At 42.3% G+C, this 21,895-nt stretch overlaps 1 protein-coding gene and 1 long non-coding RNA gene across 4 annotated transcripts in view; one reads left to right on the plus strand and one right to left on the minus strand.

The window, feature by feature from the left end:
- Positions 1-21,895, minus strand: part of MAML2 (mastermind like transcriptional coactivator 2) — a 290,103-nt gene that overhangs the window by 53,613 nt on the left and 214,595 nt on the right. The window lies entirely within an intron of this gene.
- LOC125633963 (uncharacterized) overlaps positions 1-21,895 on the plus strand; it is a 32,328-nt gene that overhangs the window by 8,000 nt on the left and 2,433 nt on the right. For both annotated transcript variants that reach the window (XR_007355740.2, XR_007355739.2), the window contains 2 exons: positions 11,633-11,720; positions 12,040-12,125. This is a non-coding gene — a long non-coding RNA (uncharacterized LOC125633963). The remainder of the gene's footprint in view (positions 1-11,632; positions 11,721-12,039; positions 12,126-21,895) is intronic.

A 21,895-nucleotide genomic window follows, 5' to 3' on the forward strand; every position in this document is an offset into this window, starting at 1 on the left:
TGTTCTCTTATCCCCTGCTGAAGGCAAGATAATCAGGTGGAATTTTGATGAGAAATTTGAAGGGCATGATTGGAGACATTATCTCTCCTAGTTATATGATGGGATCTTTAGGGAACAGAGGCAGCAAGGAGAGATCTTCAGTTAACAGAGTTGTCCCCCACTGTCATTTATCTCATGGGAACTTGAGGAAGCATGCTACAGAGTCCTATCATCTTGGACCTTTTGCTCTGCAGAGGGAGGACATGGTGTATCTGACACTGTTACCTATTTCCTATAAAGTGTGAGGAACGCACACAGAAAACATCAGAACAAACTGGCAATGGAGGCTTGAAGGCTGAAGATGAATTTGCCACAGTATTGTCTCAGCTGCTCCCTCCTGTTAGCCATAGTGAATGCTGAGTCATGCTGAGTCTGTGGTGTTCTTTTCCAAAGAGCAGAGTCAACCTAAGAACATAAGTTTCAGGATGGAGTTGGAACAGTTTAAGAGAGAGACGCAGCGAGTTGGTAGGAAAATTGTAAAAAAATTTACTGGTTTATCCTGCCTAATTGACAGGACAGGAAGCAGAGAGTACCACAATCTAGGTGTATTCAAAAACATTCAAAACTGCAGTGATCAAAATAAAAATATTATCCAGATAAGTATTTACTCACATGTTTTCTTTGCTATAGGTTGACAATAATGACAGGAGGAGAAAAACATTCTGATACAATCACACTCTTAAAAGATTACACTAATCTTTCATATACTGCAGATACAGCCAAACAGGAAGAAAAGATTATTTAAATGGAATTTTTGCATATGTAAGTTGTTTTATTTGTGAATATTTTTTACTATACTTTTTTTGGAGAAGAAGGAAATATTGACTTACTGTGATTACCTAAAAAACTTGAATTAGAAATTTATCTCGTTTTCAAAAAAATGATCTCTCATCTGATTTAATACATCTTGCATGCCAAGTTTCCTGTTTGGAACACTTGTTTAAGATGGTGAAACTAAGGTATTTCAGTTTCTTTTTTTATCTGTTCCAACTTCAGAAAAATGCTAGTTTTGATGTATAAAATGTGCCTTCACATTCTTTTCATTCCCCCCCTGCCCCCTCCCCCCCGTTTTTAAGTTTATTTGACAATGAGACTGTATCAACTTTTTGTATCAACTTGTACATTCCTTCTGCTGACAAATCCATGGCGCAAGCAAACCAAGACCAGAAAAATTCAATGCTAAGCTCCGTTGGAAGAATTTAACTTTTTGCACATGCATATGTTCAAACATATTAAAAGTAAACAAAACATTCACTTACACATATTTGCTAAAAGCTGTCAATTTTTATGATAATAATAATAATAATAATAAGACAGCTGTTCAGCAATTCCTCTGACATTCCAGGTAAGATTTTAATGCTGGAATTCTTTAACGTGTTAGTTGACGTGTTTTGAGATGGGTAAAGTACCTTGTTTAGTACAAGGGGGGAGAAAGTTTCACAGGATTGAGAACAGATATGTTGCTTCTGGGTTCTTAATTTGTGTAGAATTCTTCTTGCACATCCCCCAAACCCTCTGACCTTGATTATCTCCCTAAACACCCCCTCAGACATTTCTGGACTCTGACAACAAGGGTATTTTTTAGGTGCTAGAAACTAGGGGTGAGTGAAACGGAGGATATTCAGACGTGGGTAATAAATTCTGGGGGCCTTAGTGAGCCTTGAATCTCAACAGCATCCAAATCCATATATCAATCTGACCTCCCTCTTCCTCTTCTCCTCCTAACAGTCCCTGGGCTCCCCTACTGTCCATTACTTATCCAGAACCACTGGTAGATCACTAAATTTACTGGCTATTTCTCACTAGGTTCGGTTGGCAAGGAGATGGTAGTGCACAAAGAAACCTTGTGCCCCACTCCTGATGTCTCTGGGAGTAGCTAGCTTTAGTCCTCCTCCTTGGTTGTGAGGAGTCCTGGCAATTGTGCATTCTGTCACTCTAATCAACCAGTTATCTTGAGGGGTGGTTAGTTCGCCTGGTCTTCCCATGTCCTGCAACAGTGGGAGGGTAAAACATTTTCCTCTTCCTGACTCTGCCTCTTGATTGTCTTTTAGCCGATTCTAAGGCCTAGATGCCCCAGAATGTTCTAGACTAATGGAAACCCCACCCATATAGACCAGCATTAGGAACATTCTGGGACTTTAATGACCAAAATGCCATTTTAAGGACCAAAGTAAATAAGAAAATTTTCAAAATCTCAAAAGAATGAAACACAGATCAGACAAGAATTCCAGATAAACTCTCTTTCTTTCTTTCTCACACACACCCTTCATAACCATCATCTCTGAACACCTCCAGACCAAAGACGTTTGTTTGAGCTTCATATATTAAAGAATCCAAAGATTCCATTACCATTAGCTGTTAATTATTGAATGCCTCCAGTGTGTTAGGTGCTGAATTATGATGGAAAATGTGGCACTTACTATTTAAATTAGACCGACAACACAGTACAGACACATGTATCCATTTTGAGTGGCCACAGTTCTACTCTCTCCTCTGTCCTTTTCTGTATATCCAGTGCTCCTCTTCCCACCCCTGTTCCCAGCTCAGTTCCTTCTCTCTGTTTGCTCTTCCCCTTCCTTTGCCCCCTTCACCTCTACTGCCCAGGATGTGGTCAGCCTGAAAACCCTGCTCCCCATCAGAGCTGTGAAGAACTACACACCAGATCCTGGCCAGCTACAGATTTCACACTTTTCAGCTGATTGGTTGCTGAGCTCCGGAGGGAGCTGCACAGAGCACACAGCACAAGTGTTATTTGAGACAGAGGCACTCAACAGGCTTCTCTGGGGTCACCACATACTGGATATTCACTGAAATATAGAGAAAAACCCAGGCATTGAGAAAAAAACCTCCCTTTACCTTTTATATGTTCCCATGCACTTCTAACCAATAGGAGAACAGCGGCTCACGTGATTCCACCACACAACTGGTGTGCACACATTCTAAAATAGCATCTACCCTTCTAGTTACTCCAGCAACAATCTATGAAGCACATACTGGGCCAGATTCTCTGCCAGTGTAAATTGGCATTACTTCATTGTACTGAACACAATGTTTTAAAAATGTATATTCTGTGGCTAGGGTTTTCAAAAGGTCTTAATATTCCCCTAACTCCACTTCGATCGAAATCAAGGGAGTTTTACCATTGATTTCAATGGGAGCAGACTAAGCCCTGGTCTACACTAGGACTTTAGGTCGAATTTAGCAGCGTTAAATTGATGTAAACCTGCACCCATCCACACAATGACGCCCTTTATTTCGACTTAAAGGGCTCTTAAAATCGATTTCCTTACTCCACCCCTGACAAGTGGATTAGTGCTTAAATCGGCCTTGCCGGGTCGAATTTGGGGTACTGTGGACACAATTCGACAGTATTGGCCTCCGGGAGCTATCCGAGCGTGCTCCATTGTGACTGCTCTGGACAGCACTCTCAACTCAGATGCACGATTGTCTGCCGTTGCTCTGACGCAGGGAGGGGCGACTGACGACACGGCTTACAGAGTTGGCTTACAGGAAGTTAAAATCAACAAAGGGGGTGGCTTTACATCAAGGAGTATTTCAGGCAGGACTTCACGGAGGGTTCCAGTAAGAAATGGTGCACCTAAGTTATTGCTCTTATTGGAACAAGCAGGTTGGTCTGGCCTCTGATTGATACATGGCTAGATTTACCTCACTGCACCTTCTCTGTGAGTGACTGCAGTGTGACCTAGAGGAATGAGTCCCCTAGATGGGAGGCGGGGGCGAGGGTTGCAAATGAGTACAAAACAAATCTGGTCTATTTCTTGTTTTGATACACTCCATCTATCTTTTATATCTTTGGCTGGCAGCAGATGGTGCAGAAGGACTGCATGCCATCCACATCTCCTGGCTGCTCAGCAGAAGATGGTACAAGAGGACTGCTAGCAATCCATATCGCCTGCCTGCTCACCGTAAGATAGTTCAATAGGACTGACTGCAGGACTAAAGAGAATGACCAGATCAAGTCACTCCAAATTTAGTCCCTGAGCCCATGTCTGCCCAGGCGCTCCTGATCGACCTCACAGAGGCAACCAGGAACACCTCAGACATGACGATGACAGCTACCAGTCTTATTGCACCATCTGCTGCCAGAAGGCAATGGGTTGCTGCTGCTGTGTAGCAATGCAGTACCGCGTCTGCCAGCACCCAGGAGACATACGGTGACAGTGAGCTGAGCGGGCTCCATGCTTGCCGTGGTATGGCGTCTGCACGGGTAACTCAGGAAAAAAGGCGCGAAACGATTGTCTGCTCTTGCTTTCACGGAGGGAGGGAGGGAACGGGGGCCTGACGATATGTACCCAGAACCACTCGCGACAATGTTTTAGCCCCATCAGGCATTGGGATCTCAACCCAGAATTCCAATGGGCAGCGGAGACTGCGGGAACTGTGGGTTGAGACTCCGGAAGTCGACTCTAGCCTCGGTACTGTGGAAGCACTCCGCCGAGTTAATGCACTTAATGCACTTAGAGCATTTTCTGTGGGGACACACACACTCGAATATATAAAACTGATTTCTAAAAACTGACTTCTATAAATTCGACCTAATTTCGTACTGTAGACATACCCTTATTCCCATTGACTTCAACAGGAGCAGAGTTGGGGCAATTGCTAAACATTTTAAAAAATCCCACCTCCAGTGCCCTGATTTTAATTAAATAGTACCGCTTCCCCTTAACAAGATATGGTTGGATTTTAACAACCATGAAGAACCCTGATATCTTGAGTCCTCTTATTTCTGTCACTATGTGCTGCGAGATATCACATCTCTTATTTCACATAACCAATGCAGTAATTAATTATCTACTAATCCAACTGCAGTGAAAAGAGAGCTTCTTTCTTTTAGGCTAGGAATTAATGTTATGTAGATGAGCACCAGTGTCTATGATATTTGGGTTGTCTGTCTATAATAAGTTTGGCTGGCATGAGATATTCTCTGATAACTCATATCTGATGTCTCCCTTATTGTTTTGTGATTTTAAAAAACTATTTCAGAGTAACAGCCATGTTAGTCTGTATTCGCAAAAAGAAAAGGAGTACTTGTGGCACCTTAGAGACTAACCAATTTATTTGAGCATTATTCCCAAGGAGAAATGAATAAAAGTGCTAAAATATATGACTCCTGTAGTGCTGTTGTGCAAATGTCAAAGTTTCAGTGAAACACGATGGATTACAAGGTAACAGTAATGAGCACCGGAGAAACAGAGAATTAGATCAGAGAAACAGTTTTAATCCTGATTTGTTGCTTTCTACCTCTGTTTTTGTTTTATTTTTAGACTGTGTGGGCCAAGGTCCTACAAATATTTGCATAGGAGCTTAACTTTACTACCACGACTTTAGTGGAGCTACTCACCTAAGTACAGTTAAATGTGTGTGCGTGTATGTTTGCAGGATCAGGGCCTATGTTTTGGATATACCTATTGCTGATGATAGCTAACGTACTATTATTATGGTTTAGTAATTTCCCTTCCAAAATGCCGCTGGGGATTTATTTTCTCCACTCTTTACCATTCTTTATGTTTTAACTTTTCATTCTCCCTTAATATCCTCTTTTACTAATTGCGCCAGATCTTCCATTTTGCCATCTCCCATCTTGCTCCTCCCCATTCATTCCTCTGTAGTCTCATCTGTCTCAGACAAAACAGATCCCAGTAATTCAGTAGTCTAATTGTACAAGAACAGAAAACAAACTTTACTGAAAGCTGGAGGGCAGAGATGCCATTATAGAACTCCAGGCTTCAAAGAAAGTGAAAGGTGGAATTCTGGCCCTCCTAATTGCTGCTGACTGACTATTGATCACTTGATAATTAATTTCAACCCCCACGTTATTTTGAGCACAGAGTGTTTGTTTCCGCTTCTCTTTTTGACAATCTCTGTAACATCCAGCAGATGGCACCTGTCTCTAACGTCTAGCAATGTTTACTTTGCATCCAAAGGCAATTAAAAGTATTTCTATTTTATAATAGTTTAATACTTTATTTTTCTCCCACAAATATATTTTTACATTATATCTATGGTGGAAAATGCTAAATGAAAAGCAAACAAGAATGAATCTGTACCATGCCATTTATCCCCTGCAGTTTGAGCTGTTAGGTTGCTGCTCTCTGTGTTCACAGTGACACCACAGGCTTTCAGAGTGTGATGAGAACCACAATTTAGAAACAGGCCAGCACAAAGAGAACAAATTAATAATTAAGGCCAGTTCCCTTTTGTTCGAATCTATTAGTACAGAGACAAGGTGGGTGAGTTAATATCTTTTATGGTGCCAATTTATAGACACCTTGTGTCTCTCATATCCTGGAACCAACATGGCCACAGCAACCCTGCAAACAATAATGGAAGGAATCTATTGGTACAGTTATTCTAGACTGTTGTGTAGCCTACCAGCTATGTAGCGGTCTATCATCTAACCAAGTAGATAAAGCAGTCTGTAATCTCAGCAAGTGAAATAATAAAAGAAGGAAACAACAGCAACATAACAATGCCCATGTACTCCCTCTCTAAGAAAAAGGCAGTTACCACCAAAGAATATGTTATGAATGAATGAAGAGAGCAGAGATTTACATGGCTGCTTCATGGATGCAGAGCCTCCCTTCATTTTTACCATGGATGAAGACATGAGTGTGACTGAATGACTTCTAACGTCTAATGACACCTGTGCTCCAGTGTTTTGTAAACTTCACACATGAATACACTGATCCATTTCCAGATGATCCGGGAGGCCCAGATCTTTTGTAGCTCACACAAAAGAAACAGGGAGGCGGAGCAAAAGAAACAGGCAGCCCATGGAGACAAGTCTTGAATAAGTTCTAAACTTCTAAGGGACCTGTGTCTACTGGGGATGGGGATATTAGTACTGGTGTAGCTACACTGATGCCATCACCAATGCAGATGTGTTGTAGTGATGTAATACAGTGCTTGCCCCATTTAAAGAAGAGTAACAACTGTTGTTTTGGTTATTCTGTGGTACTGAGCTAGGCATCTCTAGAGAAAGGACGTGAGCCTCTGCAGACTGAGTTAAAGGAATAAAGGCCTGACCTAAAGCCCACTGAAGTCACTAGGAGTCTTTTCATTGGATGGGCTTTGGACTGGGCCTTAAGTCTACCAGCTGAGATCTGTAGCAGACTCACATCCTCCAGGTATCAGACACACATGGGGACACACAGAGCATGCTGAATAGTGGGTTACGCGGCCCTGTTTTACATCAGTGTGGTTCATCTACTTGGTGTAGCTGCACCAATAGAAAAAATCCCCAGTAGAGACAGGCCCTCGCTTGTAACTCAGCAGTTTTATGGAGTCACCGTATGTGAACCCTTCATTGCTCTTGAAGAGAAATTCTGGATGCATTTAAAGGACTTTGGGCAAATAAAACTCTGAACGAGATTCCCTTAGTAATATCTCTTCAATAAGGAAATCAGTAAGGAAATCAATCTATAAGTGTAAGAGAAAATGGTGTGTCTACAAAAAAGAGTTAATATTGCTTCATCTGGGAATTGAAACCAACTACCACCATACCATAGCTAGTCATCTGAAGCTGAAAGCCGATTGGCCTTCTGGTGTATACACATATAGAACAAAGACATGAAGCAGGAGAAGCACAGAAGAACTGAAAATCTCTACGAACTCTTACAGAAGAGGTCATATGTATCTGCTCTGCCTTGCACCTATGTCTGAAATAAGATCTTCATTTTCCTTGAACTAAGAAGAGGGAAAGTCCCAAATCGATTCAGCTCATGTCAACGGACTTTTACTCTGCTTCAACAGAAGCTTCACTCCACATAGGCCTGGTCTATACTTAAAAATTTCGCTGGCATAGCTATATGATTTTGTGCCAACATAGTTATGTTGACAAAAGCCCTAATACAGAGGGAGTTATATTGGCAAAAAAGTCCTTTTGCTGGTCTAGCTTATTTTGCTCAGGGAACTGATATCAGCTGTCCTGGCAAAAATCTTTTTTGGATGGTATTAAATGAGTCTACACTAGGAGGGTTTGCTGGTATAGCTATACAGATAGAACTAAATTGGCAAACCCTTTTAAATGTAGAAAAGGCCTTAGGTGTTGTCTAAAACAAAGTGCATGATCAACATCAGTTGTTCTTTCTAGCCAAACTCTAAGCCACTCTCTGTCCGAACACAAAGTTCCCTCAGTTGCTATATTTAGAGTGTGGTGTGGCTACTGCTGATCCCCGTTTCATTGAATTATGTCTAGGTCAACCATGCTAGCTAGTATGGCTGGGGGACAGTGTCATGTTTCAACAAGTGAGGCAATCTAGTACACCAATGTTGTCCCGTACTGCCCCGCAAACTCCCCTAAAGTGGCCTGTGTGGCTACTCCATTTCCAAGCGATCAGCCCAACTGCTGTTGGAGCTGGGATGGGAACTCTGGATGTATGCCCAGAAGTCAATGCAGCTCAAACAACTGAGTGTAGCACCAGTGTGGAGGCAGCCCATAACAGCAAACTGGATGCACATATGTGTACGTTCAGCATGTGGAGGCACTGACTCATGGTAGCTTGCATTGAGAGAAATCACTTGAGTGAAGCACCACGGATGTACATCTGGAATCTAGACAAGGTCTTAGACTGCGTTACCTTAAAGTCTCCCCCTGTCCCATTACCATTGGTGCCACCCCAGCAGTGGAAGCACCAGTGTCCGCATTATGCACCAGAATTTTTATCACTGCTCTGTCTACCTCAGTAGGTCTAATGACACAGTGGTAAAAACAATGGCCACCAGACTGCAAGGGTGGGAGATTTTCAGAAAAGGACTAGGTTAGGGTGGTCAAGGTTTTATAGTGAAGCTTCATGCCATTTGTCTTTTACTAGACAAGAAAGTTGTGCTGGTTTAACTTACATTGGTTTTAAAGCCAATTGCATTAAACTGAGGCAAACCTTGTGTGGAGGCTCTTATTTCGGTTTAGGTGGTTCATTGTGCTCTAGCTTAAACCGATTCCTACACAACTTAAGCTAACCAGAAATAAACCCTGTTTAAACTGAAATAGGAGAGCCAACAAAGGGTGTGCACTGTTTAACTGAATCACTTTTCAATCACACCTTTAGTTAAAGCAGTGCAACTTTCTTCTGTCGGCAAGGCCCCAGTGAGTCCCTCTGAGTGCATCCCTCCTACAGCTATGAGCTTCTACAAGGCAAGTATGAAGTGCTGCATTCCCAGAGAACTATATCCTGCTTCTGTTCCTTTGTTCAGCCACAGCAGAGGAGGAGGGGGGAGAACAAGAGATGGAGCAACCGCTGCAGCTGTTGTGTACTCTTTATGAACTCAGTCTTTAGGATGTATTGTAGCTGCCATAACAGGCTATTTAGAGATCGGTGTACCTGCATGACCAATTGTACTAACAACAAGGAACTTATTGTTCACCTGTAGCTCCTCTGGGAACCTTCAACAATTAAGTGCTCACCTGCTAGTTAGTTTTTGTACTGCTATCATTATGTTGGTTTACAAAGTGATATAGTTACAGTGGTATAACCAGCTAGCGTGGACACAGCTATACCAGTGTATCTTACTCTCCTTCTACTTGTATAACTACCTTGTCAAGAGGTGGTTTGGCTTTAACTACTGTATATTAGTTTCTAAACCAATATAGTTATACCAGTACAAAAACTGTGTAGACAAACCTTTATTGATTATTTCAGTCATGTGTTCTCTGATCTCTTAGGCATGTGTTTCTCACATGGACATCTATAGTGTATCTCTAAATTGCCTACCTCGCCCTGAGAGATTCAAAGATAAATTGTCAGATCCTCAACTGGTGTAAACCAGCATAGCTCCACTGACTTCAGTGTATGCCAATTCACAACAGCGGTGAATCCAGTCCCCCTCCCATTTCTTCTTCAAACCCTATGAATTTTGCCTGTCAAATTAAGGAATAGAAATGATACCATATGTTGGATGAGACCAATCCCAACTATCCATCACATCTCGACTATTGAGTATCAGGTGCTTGCAGTGAATTCTTCATGCTCAATCCACAGAGTGAAAAACAATTCTCGAAAGAAAAAATCCAATTAAATTTGAATACAGAATATGTCTGAGGAAATCCTGATCTCCCCATGGACATTCTGCAAGCAGAAAGTGGTGAAATTTGTAGGGTAAATTATTCCCAATGAACTATTTGCTTAACTCTAACTTTCAACAGGATGTTCTCCTTGAATGAAGATTTATGTTAACCCCAGTGACTAGGTCTAGTAATCTGACTGTTTTTTTAAAAAAATAATAATTGCATACAAGATGATAAAAAGAAATGTACTAGCTATGCCACTATTTCTGCATAAGGATTTAAAAAGTCTGAATGCCGATTAGTCCTGGAAAGGTTCTCAAGATTGGTACATTATTATATTGTACCACCTATTTGCACAATGCTGTACAGGCTAAAATTTGAGTGCTTTTCAGCCATAGGTTGACCAAAGGCTTTTTGTATAATCTAAAGCCTCTCTCTTGAAAATAATTGATGGATCAATGGGAGAATCAAAGAAATTTGAGATGAAAAAGACATCATTTAGTCCAAAACCCTGTGTTAAACCAACGCTGAGTGCTTTTGAAAACACTACCCCCTATTTGAATGGAACAGTCATTTTCTTTGGGTTTTTAGAAAAGCTAACTCCTGCTGTTATTCCAAGAGGAGCATATGGCTGATCTAGAAGAATTGAAAGTTAAGCACATACCTAGGTTAGAACATTTACTGTGGCTCGTACTATGCTGGCATTTTTAATCGTGAGGCAGTTTTGCCTCATAGACAGAGCAGTGGACTGGAATTCAGAGAGCTGGGTTCTATTCCTGGCTCTGCCACTGGCTCTTTGGGGGCTAGTCATGTCACTGCTCTCTGCCTCAGTTTCCCCAACTGTAAAAAGGGGAAAATGTAAAATTTGTGAAGCACTTTGAGATCTACTGATGAAAAGCACTTGAATTTCCAAGACAGAAGTTACATTATTGCCTCTCCACCCCAGCCTGAACATCTGCACTGCAATTAAACAGCCCCTTAGCTTGAGCCCTGAGAGCCTGAGTCAGCTGGCATGGGTCAGCCATGGGTATGTAACTTCAGTGTAGACACATTCTTGGTGTCTCCTCCCTCATGAAGGGGCAAGGGGGGGGGTATTCAGGGGAAAAGAGAAACATGGCACAAAAATGGCACTTTTCTTTTTTTCCCCCACGCTCCAGCCAGGATCTGCGCTCAAAGACTCCCCTTCACTCACAGAAGCAGAGCAGAGCATGGGGGATTTAATTCTTGTAAAACTAAGATCTCCCTTTGCCTACTCACTAACAAAATGTGCAGACTGCTCTCAGATATGCCTTTGTATCAGGCAGGCATCATTAGTCCCCTTCCTCTTAAATTGTCCCTTTGTGCTATGGCTAAATCATGATGATTTTTCATTGGGAAAATAGCCTCCTGTAAGACATGTGGCCATAAATCCACGGAAATGAACAGACCTAGGGAAATGCTGGCCTGTTCTGCAGCACAACTGAAAGCGTAAGGTTTATTGTCCTTTCCAGAAATTAAATAATTCAAAATGAAATGAAACTATTTTCAAAATGAATTAAATTTTTTTAAATGTTTTTTTTCCCCCAGAAAGTTAACGTCTCCCCAGAACACACCAACCAGGAAGCGATGGGAGTGGGCGTGTTCCTGGCAGCAGAGAGATGAATGAAAACAGGAAGTAAGCGGGACCATGCAACTGTTTGAATACCTTAACCCCTTCGTTGCCACATTCAATCACGGCGGTGGCTTTAAGATTGTCTTGCCACAAAGAATATGAGGATGGATCTGGTGGACAGATTATGGGAATCGAAGGGCCAGATTGTGTCCTCCTTGCTCCTGAGGAGCAGCATATTTCTTTGCGAGTAGTGCCAGTTATCTTTATGGGATTTCCTTGGGGAGGAAGGTACCAACTCAATGTGAAGGTGGCAGAAATGTGGCTTTAAAAGTCTACATCCAGTCTGACTAAGTACGGTGCATTGTTTTTTACTTTATTTTAGGCACAGACTACTTACGCCAGGGTTTTCCAAAACCTTCTGTAGAACTGGATGAAATTTTTAAGACAAATCTGTTTTCAGTGAAAAATGTAAGTTTGTGAAACATTTCAATTTCACCTAATTCATGTCAGTTTTGCTGAAGTGTTTTGATCAAAACCTATCATCTTCCCCCCCACCCCCGCAAAAAACCCCCAAAACATTGGCAAGAAGTAAAAAAGTTTACTTCTAACATTTTCAAAATCAACCATCTAGATTTTCCAGTTCAAAATGAATTAGCACTTTGAAATGTCCTTTAATTAAAAAAAAACAACCCCAAATGGTCAAAATAAAAATGGAAACATTTCTATTTTATCAAAAGAAAACATAAAGTTTGAAATTTTGTTTGACTTTTCAATTTGCTGAAAATTTTGAAAAATTTTGTTCATGGCTTGATCTGAAACAAATACGAGTTTTTTATTTTTTGGAATCACCAGTGAATGGAAAAATCTGTTATTTGCACATAGGTTTGCCAACTTTCTGCTCACACAAAACCCTTGATCTGCCCCCTGCATCACCCCTCCTCTGAGGCCCCGCCCCTTCTCCGAGGACCCAGGCCTGCTCACTCCATCCCCCCTCCCTCTGTCACTCGCTCTCCCCACCCTCACTCACTCATTTTCACCAGGCTGGCTCAAGGGATTGGAGTGTGGAAGGGGGCGAGGACTCCGGCTGGGGGTGTGGGCTCCAGGGTGGGGCCAGAAATGAGAAGATAAGTGTGTGGGAGCAGGCTCCGGGTTGAGGCAGTGGATTGGGATGCAGGAGGGGGTGAAAGCTCTGGCTGGGGATGCAGGCCAGGGGCGGGGCCAGGGATGAGGGGTCTGGGGTGCAGGAGGGGGCTCCAGGCTGGAGGGTGGAGTTGTGGGGTTCACAGTATGGGAGGGGGCTCCGGGCTGAGGCAGGAGGTTGGGGTATGGGAGGGGGTATGGTCTCCGGGCTGGAGGTGCAGGCTCTGGTATGGGCCGGGGATGAGGGGTTCGGAGGGCAAGAGGGGGATCAGGGCTGGGGCAAAGGATTGGGGCATGGGAGAGGGTCAGGGGTGCAGGCTCTGGGCGGCACTTACCTCAAGCAACTACCGGAAGCAGTGGTATGTCTCCCCTCTGGCTCCTATGCGGAGGTGCGGCCAGGCATCTCTGCGCACTGCCCTGTCCACAGGCACTGTTCCCGCAACTCCCACTGGCTGTGGTTCCTGGCCAATGGGAGCTGTGGAGCTGGTGGTTGGGGCAAGGGCAGTGTGCAGAGCCCCCTGGCTGCCCCTACATGTAGGAGCCGGAGGGGGTACATGCCGCTGCTTCCAGGAGCCACATGGAGCCACAACAGGAAGGAAGCCTGCCTTAGCCCTGCTGTGCTGCCAACTGGATTTTTAATGGCCCAGTCAGCGGTGCTGACCAGAGCCACGATGGTCCCTTTTCGACTGGGTGTTTGGTCAAAAACTGGACAGCTGGCAACCCTATTTGCACAGCTTTAGCCTTCTGCCTTGGCCTACCCAGGTTCCTATTGAAGTCAATGATACAATGCTAGCAGCAGAGGTAGGCCAGTGGTGAGGGCTTTGGAAAGTCCCACCTTTAATGTTTACATGACTTGTCCCTATAAAGATGTTGGGCATGAATTACTCTGGTGTGAGATGGGACTTTGTGGTTCAAAAAGAGCAGAAGGTGGATAATGCACGGAACTGGGAGGGAGAGGAAATAGGTTCTGCTCTGCCTGCCACAGATTTCCCATGTGACTTTAGCTAAAGCCTTTAATGTTCTGTGCCTTAAGTTCCTCATCTGTAAAATGGGGTTAGTACTTCCCTACCTCATAGAGGAGTTGCCATGAACATTCTTGAGTAGTCACTATACAAAGACAAAATAGTACAAAATTCTGCCCTTAGATGTCTGCATAGAGCTCACACTGAAGTTAACAAGAACCCTGTGTGTGTATCCGGAGGACAGAATTTAGTTCTGAATGTGGATTAGCACAGCAAGATTTCTCTTTGGGAGGCTTTGCAAGTGAAGCTCATTTAGCAGTATTTAGAACAGATAACATTTATCACAAAGAGCTTGTACTCTGTGCAAGCCAGGAGAAATGGGATGGCCCACACAGCAGAAGGGCAATATTTTGCTTCCAGCACTCTTGGATCGGTATAAATCCATGTACCTTTAGGTATCCCACAGTGCTTTACTTTTGTCTACTTACCTGTACCCTTTCTTCCCCCTTTCACCTCTCCCCATTCTAACTGGTGGCTTTCCTTATACATTTGCATAGAATGGCAGGCTGGGCCAGCCACAAAGGGAAAGGGAGGAGAAGAAGAAGAAGCCAAGAGGAGGAAAAAAGCCTCCTTGCCTCACTGCTTAGAGGTTTGGGGTGAGAAATCAGAGTGCTGGTTGTCATTTCATCGTAAGGAACTAGTGAGTGTGTGTGAGGGGAGGTGCTGTATAAAAGCCTCCCTACATTATTAATCTTTCTTTCAAAGTAGTCCCAAGGACCTGGGTGCCCAATTCCTATTGAAAGTCCTGATATATGGGGCTTTTTCTTATATAGGCTCTAGTTCTCTGCTTGCTTTCCATTACTTTAGCTCGTGCTGTGTATTGCTGAAGCCAGTCCTTATCCCCCATGATGCACTCAGTCTCTAGCTGATCTGCTGTATTTTATGTTCTCAAAGGTTCACAAGCTCAGGTCCCTTGGCTAATTCTGTAGTGCACTAAGGTCAGTATCTCCAGAGGCTATGCTGTGTCAAAAACAGTAACAAAAGGCAGTGTATGTATTCCAAAAATGCCTGCCTTCCACGTTCAGAGCGTGCATTTCAGCAAATTACAAGGGGCATTTCTGTTCAGATAAATATGTTTCTTGCAACCAGCTGCATATCCCTCTAACAGTAATGCTTCTGTTTCAGTAGGCAAGTCTATTATGTCTGTAACTGTCTAGCCACAATCATTCAGAACACAAAAGCAATCACATAATCCCCTTATTCTCTGTGAGATAAGTAAGGTTCCAATAAATGGAGTACTTCTTCTCTTGAGGATTAAATCTCCATTTGAGGGTTTTTATTTTAAATGATCATTCTCTTTAATAAGCCACTAGTAAGGAAGGATTTAGAATAAAAAATAACCCTTAAAATCTTAAAACTTATGTATTTCTCTCTCTCTATATATATATAAATTTTATATATATATATATAATTACGCACACAATCACTAGATTCAGAAGAACCTTTTGATTTGATTCCACAAACATGCACCTTTCCAAACAGAAACGAAGTGCCATGCTTTCATGCCAGTGGTTTCAAGTTGCAAACTTTAAGCTTTCACTGACCTTTGTACAGATTAAAAAAATTTTTTTTTGGAACTTCCAGCTTGATGGTGATGACAGAAACAGACTCAAACAGCTCCCTGCCCCCTGCCCCAATAAGGAAAATCATTAGCTATGTTGCTTTTCTGGTTTGACGGTAAAAGGTCAACAGCTTTTTCTGAAGCAACAAGACATTTACAACAATGGTAAAACCTTGTCTTCCTAGACATCTCCCGTGCTGAGTTCTGAATCAGATTCACATCTTGACACTGTTTATCACTGTCAGGACTTTATTTCTGACACTGAATGGCAAGACCCTGGACCTCCTCTGTCCTGGCAGCACACCTAGGAGAAGGAAAAAATGGCTTCATACAGTTTTTGACCTAAAAAGAACTGTTTTCAGGATAAGAAGCAGCTTGTGGCTTAAAAATGAGAGACAAAAAAAACCCCAAAAAAAAAAAAAAACCCCAACAACAACAACAAAAAAACCCACTCCCAAAATTGCCAGGCAAGACAGTGAATCAAGTTTACAAGAAAAGTATTGGTCATGAATGATTAAGTGAAAAGATATTCCTCCCCTCTACTAGTGCCCCATGATTAATGCTTCATTTAAGGTACACTTAGGAAAGGTCAACATGGATTAAATAGATTTTACCAGGAAAGCTTTGCCTTACCTATTTCTCAAAGTCCCTTACATACACTGGGCAGTAGGAAGCTCCTGTTTTTCCCAATATGAAAAAGTGTGAAAGAATGTTATACTGAAAAATACATGTTGGAACTCCAAAGCCCTTTGTGCTACATAGATTCATAGATTCCTAGATACTAAGGTCAGAAGGGACCATTATGATCATCTAGTCTGACCTCCTACACAACATAGGCCACAGAATTTCACCCACCCACTACCTCTCACCTATGTCTGAGCTATTGAAGTCCTCAAATCATGGTTTAAAGACTTCAAGTAGCAGAGAATCCTCCAGCAAGTGACCCGTGCCCCATGCTACAGAGGAAGGCGAAAAACCTCCAGGGCCTCTCCCAATCTGACCTGGAGGAAAATTCCCTTCCCGACCCCAAATATGGCGATCAGCTAAACCCTGGGCATATGGGCAAGATTCACCAGCCAGATACTACAGAAAATTCTTTCCTGGGTAACTCAGATCCCACCCCATCTAACATCCCATCACAGGCCATTAGGCCTATTTACCATGAATATTTAATTACCAAAACCATGTTATCCCATCATACCATCTCCTCCATAAACTTATCGAGGATAATCTTAAAGCCAGATAGATCTTTTGCCCCCACTGCTTCCCTTGGAAGGCTATTCCAAAACTTCACTCCTCTGATGGTTAGAAACCTTCGTCTAATTTCAAGTCTAAACTTTCTGGTGGCCAGTTTATATCCATTTGTTCTTGTGTCCACATTGGTACTGAGCTTAAATAATTCCTCTCCCTCTCTGGTATTTATCCCTCTGATATATTTATAGAGAGCAATCATATCTCCCCTCAACCTTCTTTTAGTTAGGCTAAACAAGCCAAGCTCCTTGAGTCTCCTTTCATAAGACAAGTTTTCCATTCCTCGGATCATCCTAGTAGCCCTTCTCTGTACCTGTTCCAGTTTGAATTCATCCTTCTTAAACACGGGAGACCAGAACTGCACACAGGTGAGGTCTCACCAGTGCCTTGTATAACGGTACTAAAACCTCCTTATCCCTACTGGAAATACCTCTCCTGATGCATCCCAAGACTGCATTAGCTTTTTTCACAGCCATATCACATTGGCGGCTCATTGTCATCCTATGATCAACCAATACTCCAAGGTCCTTCTCCTCCTCCGTTACTTCTAATTGATGCGTCCCCAGCTTATAACTAAAATTCTTGTTATTAATCCCTAAATGCATGACCTTACACTTCTCACTATTAAATTTCATCCTATTACTATTACTCCAGTTTACAAGGTCATCCAGATCCTCCTGTATGATATCCCTGTCCTTCTCTAAATTGGCAATACCTCCCAGCTTTGTATCATCCACAAACTTTATTAGCGCACTCCCACTTTTTGTGCCGAGGTCAGTAATAAAAAGATTAAATAAGATTGGTCCCAAAACCGATCCTTGAGGAACTCCACTGGTAACCTCCCTCCAGTCTGACAGTTCACCTTTCAGTAGGACCCGTTGTAGTCTCCCCTTTAACCAATTCCTTATCCACCTTTCAATTTTCATATTGATCCCCATCTTTTCCAATTTAACTAATAATTCCCCATGTGGCACGGTATCAAATGCCTTACTGAAATCTAGGTAAATTAGATCCACTGCATTTCCTTTGTCTAAAAAATCTGTTACTTTCTCAAAGAAAGAGATCAGGTTGGTTTCGCACGATCTACCTTTTGTAAAACCATGTTGTATTTTGTCCCATTTACCATTGACCTCAATGTCTTTAACTACTTTCTCCTTCAAAATTTTTTCCAAGACCTTGCATACTACAAATGTCAAACTAACAGGCCTATAGTTACCTGGATCACTTTTTTCCCTTTCTTAAAAATAGGAACTATGTTAGCAATTCTCCAATCATACGGTACAACCCCTGAGTTTACAGATTCATTAAAAATTCTTGCTAATGGGCTTGCAATTTCGGGTGCCAATTCCTTTAATATTCTTGGATGAAGATTATCTGGGCCCCCCAATTTAGTCCCATTAAACTGTTTGAGTTTTGCTTCTACCTCAGATATGGTAATATCTACCTCCATATCCTCATTCCCATTTGTCATGCTACCATTATCCCTAAGATCCTCTTTAGCCTTATTAAAGACTGAGGCAAAGTATTTGTTTAGATATTGGGCCATGCCTAGATTATCCTTGACCTCCACTCCATCCTCAGTGTTTAGCGGTCCCACTTCTTCTTTCTTTGTTTTCTTCTTATTTATATGGCTATAGAACCTTTTACTATTGGTTTTAATTCCCTTTGCAAGGTCCAACTCTACTTGACTTTTAGCCTGTCTCACTTTATCCCTACATGTTCTGACCTCAGTAAGGTAACTTTCCTTGCTGATCCCTCCCATCTTCCACTCCCTGTATGCTTTCTGCTTTTTCTTAATCACCTCTCTGAGATGCTTGCTCATCCAGCTTGGTCTACAACTCCTGCCAATGATTTTTTTCCCCTTTCTTGGGATGCAGGCTTCCGATAGCTTCTGCACACAGTAGCAGAGTTGGAAAATGAAGAAGGGGCTGAGGAGGTAATCACTGAAGGTGGAAGGGCAAGAAAGAAGAGAAGAGCGGCTAGTCCTATAGGAAAAGGGGAAGAGTCAATGGAGACTACAGCAAATATGAGCCCCAGGAGGATACAGGATGGGTTGAAGAGGATTACAAGGGAGAATAGGAATGGAAAGAACTTGCAGCCAGAGGGAACAGAGGATGATAGACTGGATAATAGCACCGTCACCAGGAAAAGGCAGGTCTATGTGATCGGAGACTCTTTACTGAGAAGAATAGACAGGCCTGTAACCAGAGCTGATCCATAGAATAGAAGGGTATGCTGTCTTCCAGGTGCTAAGATACAGGAAGAACTTATGGATCTAAAGGTAGAGGAGGCCTGGGATTACTTTAAATCAAAGCTGCAGAAGCTATCGGAAGCTACAGAACTCTTGGTACTGTATCTTGCACTAAAATCAAGAGGGCAAAACTGAGGAGGAGCCAGGCAATTCCATGCATGCAATAGGAGCATACAGTTGACACACAGAAGTGTTCTCATACTATAGCAATCATAGAATATCAGAGTTAGAAGGGACCTCAGGAGGTCATTTAGTCCAACCCCCTGCTCAAAGCAGGACCAATCCCCAATTTTTGCCCCAGATCCCTACATGGCCCCCTCAAGGATTGAACTCACAACCCTAGGTTTAGCAGGCCAATGCTCAAACCACTGAGCTGTCCCTCCCCCACAAAGTTATTAAAAAAAAATTCCACCCTGGGTAGAGGTAAGGAGGCATCTTACTCGCTCTACTGCTCGGGCACTCGCCTACTGGCCACTGGCTGCGCCTCTCCAGCCACTGCTGTGACCTCTGCACATCAGTCTCAGTGATTTACAACTCTTTGCAGGCTGAAACACTGCCCCATCTCAAGTGATTTCAGCTCTGATTAAGCATTTAAAACAACAAAAGAAGCTCCTAATGAAGCCTATTTAGCTCTTTCTTTGAGCATTGAGGAGGAACAGATTAAACCAGACCAGGGGGACCCTTGGAGAGGGTTTCCAATCCTCCTGGCTGGGACACCTTTCCCCACCCCTCTTGAAGGGCTATACAAGGGCTATACAAGAAGATGTGATGATAGACAGCCTCTGAGCAATTCTGTTGCTCTACCTTGCACTAAAAACGAGAATACAGAAATGGCGGTGAACTTTTGCACGAGTCATTCTGTTTAGTTATTGATAACGAAATCTTAGCTTGTAGCTGAGTCAGATTGTACACACGAATATACAGTAACTCCTGGGGGATATAAGTTCATTTAGTAAGGAGAGTACACATGTGGCCACATCTTTAGATTGTAAGCTTTATAGGGCAGGGACCGTTATTTACTGTATGTTTGACTAGCACCTGGCACAATGGGGTCCTGACCTGGTTTTCATTTAGCTTCTACTGAAATATAAATGTTATTAAGAAATAATAATAATAATAATAATTAATAATAGTACCCTAACGGTTGTGTTTATGCTCTGATCCTGCAAACACTGACTGCAATGGGACTCCTCACATGAGCAGCGTTAAATGCACACATTAATGTCTGTGGAAGGGCCTTATACTATAAGCTCTTCAAGACAGGAACCCATTTTGTTACAGGTTTCAGAGTGGTAGCTGTGTTAGTCTGTATCAGCGAAATCAATGAGGAGTCCTTGTGGTACCTTAGAGACTAACAAATTTATTTGGGCATAAGCTTTCATGGGCTAGAACCCACTTCATCATGCATTTCAGTCTTATCAAGAGTCTAATGAAGTCAATGGGAGATTTAGCATAACATCTAGCATATTTTGGGACATGACAAATAACAATAAAAATGTAACCATCTTAAATTATAGTTGTAACTTTTGAGAGCACTTTGGATAAGACTCAGTTTTAAAATAATGAAAGTTTTTAGAAAGGCATTTCAATTTTTAAAAATATTATTCTCTTCGTTTTGGGTCGGACAATGTCCTTGGTTAGGATTAATTATGTGGCTATGGAAGGTAGGTATTCAGAGACAGGGTTTAAACTTCAATATCCATTAACAGGAAATCCTTTTAAACTGTCATTCTGCTCCTACTCCTTCTGATGCTGACTCTGCAACGCATGGTTAAACACTGCAACACAGTATGCTGAGACATTATTGTTGGTCTTTGGTGTTCGTCAGTAGATTCAGGTCTTGCATACAAGTGACATTTTTTAAAGGGGAGACATTTCATTTTTATAGTTAAAAATGGTTTAAATCTCTGAGTCGCTGAGAAGCCAAAAACACATAACCTCACAAGGCCATGTTCAGATTTACTTTTCATTGCAGAATCACACATCAAAGCTTCCCAGCTGTCAGCATTGCCAACTCCACCTGAGGTTTGAAAGTCAGACTGTGTTCTTTCCAGCCTATGCATCACCAGCAGTAATAAAGTTTCTGCAGTCTGAACATAGTTACCAATTTTATTGATGACGTGAGAGCCAGACTGATCTAGTCAGCTCTCCCTTAGATGTTGCTGTTCTGCATTGCTAATAGGAGGGGAAAAAATAGTAAAGACTTGTTTGTGGCAGTAAAGTAAGTAGATATGACTCTGAGTTACGGTGACCAGATAGAAAGTGTGAAAAATCGGGACGGGGTTGGGGGGTAATAAGAAAATATTATATACGAAATAAGCCTATGTAAGAAAAAGCCCCATATATCAGGACTGTCCCTATAAAATCAGGACATCTGCTCACCCTGCTTTGAGTGCACACTGGGGCCAGATCAGTTGAGTAAGAAAGTGCCTTTTTTACATCTTCACTTTTCTAACTATAGTCATACTTTAATACAAACCCATGGAACTTTGGCCTTTGCATTAATATTGCAACAGTACTGAGTAGCGTAATTGGGTTATCTTACACTATTTTCTTGCAAAAGCCTTTCTTGTTGGTACACAAATGGAGATTTGGCCTATGCAGTTAATAAGTTAATTTTATTCTCCTTCCCCTTTTATTTCTCCCTGCTTTTCTTTATTTTATTTCTCCCTGCTAGCTCTGCTTCTAATGAAATAACTATAACTGCATCCCATGACAATTCCACTATGTGATGACAAAGATCCTTTGCCCAGGGCTGGAATCATATTATATTTCTAGTCATCAACTTCAATATTCCAGTCAACAGTGCACTGAACTGTTACAAACTGCAGAAATCCTGTATTGGGCCAAATTCATCTCTGGGATTACCTTTGTGTGTCTAAGGGCTTGTCTACATTACCTGCAGGATTGACGGGCAGTGATCGATCCAGCAGGGGTCGATTTATTGTGTCTAGTCTAGATGGGATAAATCGACCGCCGAGCACTCTCCTGTCGACTCTGGTACTCCACCGCA

Source organism: Caretta caretta, chromosome 1 (genome assembly GCF_965140235.1).
Source record: "Caretta caretta isolate rCarCar2 chromosome 1, rCarCar1.hap1, whole genome shotgun sequence".
Classification (NCBI taxonomy): domain Eukaryota; kingdom Metazoa; phylum Chordata; order Testudines; family Cheloniidae; genus Caretta; species Caretta caretta.